Source organism: Nannobrachium achirus (genome assembly GCF_963921795.1).
Source record: "Nannobrachium achirus genome assembly, chromosome: 8".
Taxonomy (NCBI): domain Eukaryota; kingdom Metazoa; phylum Chordata; class Actinopteri; order Myctophiformes; family Myctophidae; genus Nannobrachium; species Nannobrachium achirus.
The window spans coordinates 2803331-2811093 of NC_137817.1; positions in this window are offsets into that span (position 1 = coordinate 2803331).

The window sequence follows — 7763 nt, forward strand, 5'->3', positions numbered from 1 at the left end:
TTTTAGTCAAATGAAAGAATTAATTGAATTAACGGTTAAGGATTTGTAGACTATCTAATCTGAGCCATGCTCAGTCCTGCACCAATCAAAGTCATTGGATAGGTTTCTTCTTCTTTTCCTTGCGGCTGTTTAAAGATGCTTAAACCAATCCAGAGGCATAATACATAATACAACCCAGAGTCAACTCAAACAAAGAGTCAAACACGTTCTCCTGCTATACCACCACAATGTGGAACGCCTTACCGAAGGCCTTAAAGGAGTGCAAATCCTAACCTAACATCCTTTAAAACCACCCTGAAAAACCACTTAGAGGCGGCAGCCGCTCGTAACTGGTAAAAACAAACCTAGCCTAACCTCATATCCTCCCCCCCTGACCCTATCTACTGCATAGTAGCCTACTGTGTATCCATCTGTCATTCAATGTTATATGAGTTAAATATCTATCATAGTACTGTGTTCTGTCTGTCTGTCATTCAATGTTATATGAGTTAAATATCTATCATAGTACTGTGTTCTGTCTGTCTGTCATTCAATGTTATATGAGTTAAATATCTGTCATAGTACTGTGTTCTGTCTGTCTGTCATTCAATATATGAGTTAAAGAGAAGGATCTCAATGGAAATAAGCTTTGCCTTACCTGAGTTTCCTTGTATCAGTGAACCGTACAGTCATGAAACTGTACCTTTTTCTATGCAAAACATATAAATACCTCAATCATCAATCGTTTTTTAATCAATCAAAATACTGACGTAGAAGATGTGGGTGTTAATGGGTTAATTATTGAGCTGACCATTAGGATGAAAGCGTTACAGAGGATTCATTTCATTTTATTTTATACTTCGTCACACAGTGACAGTGGTGTCATTCAAAATAGCCCATTACATATAAGACTGGCAATTTTGACCATAGATAGCTTTAAAAGCAAGTTAAGGGTCCACCTTTCAAGCTGATTCCATATTATTTTGATTTGTTCTATTGCTATTTTCTCGTATTGTTTTAATCTCCTTTTCATGTGTTCTCGATCATGTTTTTGATCTTAATGTTTTTAATCTTGTTGAATATTGTCATTGTCTTTTTGTTGTATTAAACAGATTATTTCAGATATTTCTGCACGTTGGTATTGCTACTTTAACCAGGCAGCAATTGAAGCAGTTTAAGGTTACAAAGAAGTATGAAAAAAGAAAAAGAAAGTAAGTAGGGTTGTGTACAGTGGAAAAAAGGAAGGCACAAAGAATAAGAATGGAACAGCAGTCAAAGCTCATAAGTGTCACATCACAACAGGTTTGTCTCCAGGGGATAAAAAATAATGTGCAAATGTATTAAATATAAGAAATTCACGAATGTCTCCATGACTATTGTGTTGATTAATCTGTTATTAAATTACTGTAAACTAACAGTAACTAACTAAATGATTGCTTTCACAAGGTATTATATTCTCCACAACACAACACTCCCCCCTATTTTGACAAATGGTTTATTCCCCAGTTCTATGAATTCCAATCTCCCCCCTAAACCCTGTTGACTGTTAACTCATGGACTTAGGTGACGTCAACATGGTAAGGGCTTGAGGGTACACCCCCCTAGTGGTGAGCAAAGGAACTTCTGTGGACTCAGCTAGAGGGTACGATGTCAGGCATATTCGCCTATAACATATTCGCCTACACGCATTTGGTCCTTTCGCCTGGCATTTTCGCCTTGGAGGAGAGTCTTTTCACCTACCTGTCTGAGCCATTTCGCCTACCCTCAATTCTGCTGTCAGACTGTCCATGTTTTCATATTATCTCTTTGTCATTTAAATATTATAGTGACTGTGACAGTGGTGTTACATGTCAAACCTACACACGGCTATCCTATGCACTCCATAGTAATCACATAAATACAGAGCTATTGGAATCAGGTGCGACCAAATAATTAATTAATCCATGTCCCGATACTATACATTATTTGGTGCAGTATTGAACAGTATTGTAAAATGAACAGTATTGTAGGCCTATATTGTTTTAACATTAGGCTATACAAAATATATATGTAGGCTATTAGCCTATATAGGTCTATATAAGATATGCTACACCTAAATAGCCTATAGAATCAACCTTGCCTGTCAATAGGCATAAAAAACTATTTTGCCATTTTTTAGGAATAAAATGTGATGTAAATAATAAATGTCAAATAAACTGTTAGATTCACTTGACACCACTGTCACAGTCACTATAATATTTAAATAACAAAGAGATAATTTGCAAACATGGACAGTCTGACAGCAGAATTGAGGGTAGGCGAAATGGCTCAGACAGGTAGGTGAAAAGAATCTCCTCCAAGGCGAAAATGCCAGGCGAAAGGACCAAATGCGTGTAGGTGAATATGTTATAGGCGAAAGTGCTGGTGACCGAGGGTACAGCTCCAAAGGGAACGGAACAGCACTTTAGATCAGTGGTTCTCAACCTGTGGGTTGGGACCCCCTGGGGGTCCGCAAATTATTTTGAGGGGTCCCCAGATGATTATTAATGTGTGACATTGTTTTCTCAACAGTAAACAAACCAACATGAAGTGTATAGAGGGTCAAAAACATTGTCCAAATATATCAGAGGCAGAAATTGTGGAAATAGCAGATCTACACGCTCACACGACACCTCGCAACGTTAGGCGCTGTGAGCATGTAGATCTGCTATTTTCCCAATAGAACCGTGTTATACAAAGCCCCTGACCAGTTCAAATATGATTCTTTTGGGGGTTGTTGCCTGAAAAGGTTAAGAAAGAACCACTGCTAGATGAGTGTTTTATTCATGACACTTTACATCACATTTAAAATCTTTACTGTCCTTATTTACAGTAATTGCTTTAAAGTATGTGATTGTTGATTATTATTATAATAGACTAGATAGTAGATACATTAATCTATTCATTTTAATTTCTGTTTATGGGTTATAAGTCGTATTTCCATATTCTGCATTTACCTTGCATATGTCTTATCATGTGCCCCCTTATTTTTAATTAAATATATAGGCTATCTTCCATCCTGTCTCCCTTTGAGAACAGTGAGAAAGCACTACTGCTTGTTGACGTTCTAACCGCGATTCGTGACTCATCTCCACATTTAAATGATTGACATTTGGAGGATCCAGCTGATTCCCCTAGTAACGCTATGAACTGTGGGTAAGTCCTTTGCCAAAGGCAGCATATGTACGGACAAAAAGAGGCGTTCCCGCACCCTCACGGACTTACCGATTTACATTGGAACAACCAACAACCCTCAAGCCCTTAAGACCAAACGTGAACGCGCATGTTGACTTTGGCTAAATCCGTGAGTCAGCGAGTCAACGGTTTGGAATTGGGCCACTATATTCCTGGGGAAACTTTATTTCTAGGGTAACTTTTCCACTGGCTTTGGAAATTGACAGACAGACAGACTTATGTCCGGAATAGGGAATCAATGGGAGTGGGAATCAATAGGGAATCAATTGGTTGAGCTTCACATGACAGTTAGCTTACTGCAGAATATAATTATTTTCAAGTTATAGGAAAATACATATAGCCCACCTTACTCTATCAGTCAGTTGTTTTCTTGTGCCTGCGTAAAATTATACTATCCACTGATGGACTAATCATCCTGCCTGTTTGTCATTTTCTTGAGGTAAGAGCACTTTTAAGGTATTAGTGGGCTTGGTTCCTGCTGGTTTATTGTCTTCGCTGCGTTTGGATCGAACTGGGAACCTTTTGGGAACCCTCAGTGTTCTAATGACGGTTTCTCTCCCCCTGAGCCACCATGGAACCAAATGGAACCAATTGGATTGGACCATTTATTTGGTTCCATTTGTACATGTATGCTCAGAGATAAATTAACTTTGATTTTACATTATAAATTGGGGTCTCAGCGATAGAAATACCATTAAATGTGGCCTGATGCATGTCAAACATTGATTGATTGATTGATTGAAGGCTTTATTAGAAGTTTGCATAGGAAAATGTACAGATTCATGACGGTACAGTTCACTGGTACAAGGTCTACTAAAAGGAGATCCATGAAAAGACTAAGCTTATTTCAACAGGAAACCATTAAAGTATCTCATATAACATTGAATGACAGACAAATAGAACACAGTACTATGCAGTAGATATGTAAAGAAAAAAAGAAAACAGTAGGTCTATACAATCAGTAAGTACAGTATATACAATATATACAAGGAAGGGGCAGGTAACAGTAAGTCTAAACAATCAGTATGTACAGTATATACAAGGAAGGGGCAGGGGGGGTAGGGTTGGGCTAGGTTTTTTACCAGTTGCGAACGGCTGCTGCCTGTAAGTGGTTTTTCAGGGCATTTTTAAAGGATGCTAGTGATCCACACTCCTTTATGGCCTTCGGTAAGGCATTCCACATTTTTGTGGTGTAGCAGAAGAACGAGTTCGACCCTTTCTTTGAGTTGACTCTGGGTTGAACGTGATCTGTGGCACTGCCTCTGGTGTTGTAATTATGGACATCCTTAACGTTTATAAAGTATTTTGACAGGTACTTGGGTATCATAGTGGTGTGGTGTATCTTGTACACCAGGCCCATTGCAAGTTGCTGTACTCTGTCATCTACTCTGAGCCACCCTACTCTTAACTGGTGAGTAGCGGTGAGGTGAGTCTGATAGGGAAGGTTAAGCAGGACCCTAATTAGTTTATTTTGGGCTGTTTGGAGTTTAGTTTTAAGGGCTTGTGGGGCGTCACGATACCATACGTGGACTCCGTAGTCAAAGAGGGGCTGGATTATTGCACCAGCTATGGTCTTCAGTGTGTTGAAGTTGACCATTGGGGCGATCCTCTGTAGGAAACGAGTTCGTTGGTTGATTTTTTGTATTACTTTTGAAGTCATCTTTTCGCTGGAAAGATTAGCTTCAAGGATACATCCTAAGTAAGAGATTTCGTTTTTTCGTGTTATGACCTTGTCACCCACTTTGATTGTGAAGTCATCTACCTTTTTGAGATTATGATTTGATCCAAAGAGGATGGACTCGGTTTTTCCCAGGTGAATTGATAATTTGTTGTCGTTAAGCCATGTGCAGATCTTACTCAGTTCAGAGTTAAGTGTCTTTTCAACCTGCAAGTGGTCCTTGCCCGAGACTAGGAGAGCCGAGTCATCCGCGAACAGGAACAGGTTGCAGTCGCAAGCAGATGCCATGTCGTTCACGTATATTAGGAACAACAGAGGTCCCAGTATGCTACCTTGAGGAACACCACAGCTTACTGGGAGGGGGGGGGACAGGGTTCCGTTAATCTCCACCACCTGTTCCCTCCCCACCAGGTAAGATTGCATCCAGCTCACTGCTGCGCTGTCAAGACCGATGGCTTTTAGTTTCTCAATCAGAATAGCATGATCCACGGTGTCAAATGCCTTCTGGAGGTCCATCATGACCATGCCACTATACTTGCCCTGATCCGCTTCGCGTTTGATTTGGTCAGTCAAATAGAGAAGGCATGTGTCAGTGGAATGGGATTTTCTGAATCCAGATTGGAACTCGTAAATCAGATTATTCTCATCGAGATAACTTGCAATCTGTTCGTAGACTATTTTCTCCATGACTTTGGATATGGAGCTAAGAATGGAAACGGGGCGGTAGTTTCCAGGGTCTAGTTTGCTACCTTTTTTGTGCAGGGGGGTTACTTTTGCTAGTTTGAAGTCCTGGGGGACATGACCCTGTTCGATGGAAAGGTTAATTATGTGGGTAATGATTGGAGCAATGGTGGCGGCTGAATCTCTGAGAAATCTAGCTGGGATTTTATCAAGGCCAGTGGCCTTGTGCTGAGGTAGGGCGCTCAATTTTTTAAACACTTCATCAGTTGTCACTGTGGAAAGTTTAAAGCTGTCTTTTCTGACGCCCAGTTTTTTGTAGAATTTTTTAACAAATTCTTCACCATACCGCCCAGATGGGCCCAGATGGGCTCCTCTTTCATGGGGGTCCCCGGCATATCTTTTCAAATGGGGGTCTGTGGTGTCAAAAGTGTCAATCCTTGACATGAAAAGGTTTAGCTGCACTTGATAAACCATTGCAGCCCAAGAAACAGTAGAAACCCGAATAAAAACTCTGCCCTGACTAGTTGCCATACCTTAGCTTTTGCTGAACTGACACCACTAGGGCTGTCACAATTATTACATAATAATCGTCTAATAGCGTTTATTTGAGGTAATCGCAATTATTTGGCATAATCGTCATAATCGTTTCCATGTTGAGAAATGTTAATATATTTTCAAACACTTTCAAAAAGTATGGAAATAGCCGATCTACAAGCTCACAACGCGATGCAACGCGTTGTGAGCTTGTAGATCGGCTATTTCCACTAGCAACATTCATTTATAAAATTGTCAATTCAAGTATAAAATTGTCATATATGTAAGTAATGTCTTTGTATATTTAAGTTATGTGTCATGATTGCCATGTGCAACTTCAAAGCCTAAAAAATTGAAATGTAAAATTGTCAACGACAAATACACAATTAAATCGTTAATCGCAATTATTTGGGTGACAGTTTATCGTGTTATAATCGTGACAGCCCTAGACACCACTGCTTAAAGCACAACTTATCCATTCAATGCCAAACAAAGCACAACTAATCAATGCATCTCCAGTTGATGAATGGGGAGATATTATGGTCAGAACGTTGGCCAGAAGTCATAACTGAACAGAACGGATGTGTTGGTTGAATTTGAAGGCACTATTGAAGGTTACACAGAGGGTTTTGGCAGATGTGGGGTGGGATAGTGTCATGGCACATTTGGCCAAATTATACAATTTCCGTTTTATTTTCATTTAGGGTCAGAAAGGTTTTGTCCATCCAGATTTTGACATGATGTAGGCAGGCGAGCAGTGACTGGAATGAGTTAATGGAGTTAGTTTTTATGGCTAAATAGATCTGGACAACATCAGCGCAGGAGTGAAATCTTGTGCTGCTTCTATGCTTGGACCCCTTTGACACTTTTATTATTCATGTATGTGTATGTACGAATGTATGTATTGTTTTATGCATTTATGTACAGTATGTATGGATGGATGGATTGATGATGATGGTTGATTGATTGGGCTCACTGTTTTTGTTTGTTTCTTTGTTTAGTGGAAATAACAAATAACAGTGTGATATTTGTTTTGTTATTGGTAGTTATTGGCTGCCAGTTCCCTTGATGTTGTGTGGAAGTTCAGACTGCTCCAGACTGTACTGAAAAGCTGCTAGCTTGCATAGCGTCTTCAGTGTAGGACTAAAGAGATGTACAGCTTGTCATCGGGTGTGTTACCTCCAAAGATCAGGATACGATCTCCCACCATGCAACAGCACATCCTGGCCAACAGGGGGCTTTCCCCTTGCAAGTGTACGCTGCCGTGAAGGATTAGACCTATGACGTCACTTTCCCGCGTCTTATTTCAGTGAAAACAAAATTTGCATTTTCATTTGAATATTGTCAACAAATTTGCGGGCATTTTTTTTAATTTAAATTTAAATTACCTTTTATTTATATCATTTTAATTCTGTCATAGAATGAGCACCTGTAAATGAAAAATGTAAAAGAGAGTGCATTTTACATGTATTTTTGTCTCAGAAAAGGCGTTAATTTCCTGAAGATTAAAAAGCAATTCTGTTATTTCAATTAAATTTTCGCATTTCCCATTTAATTAGAATTTTGTCTGCTTCCATAAATGTCCAAGATGGCGGCTGTATGAAAATGCCACAAGATCATGGCTTCGATCCTGGGCATCTCTAACTGAGCGTGTGAGTAGCATGACTTGGGTCTGGCA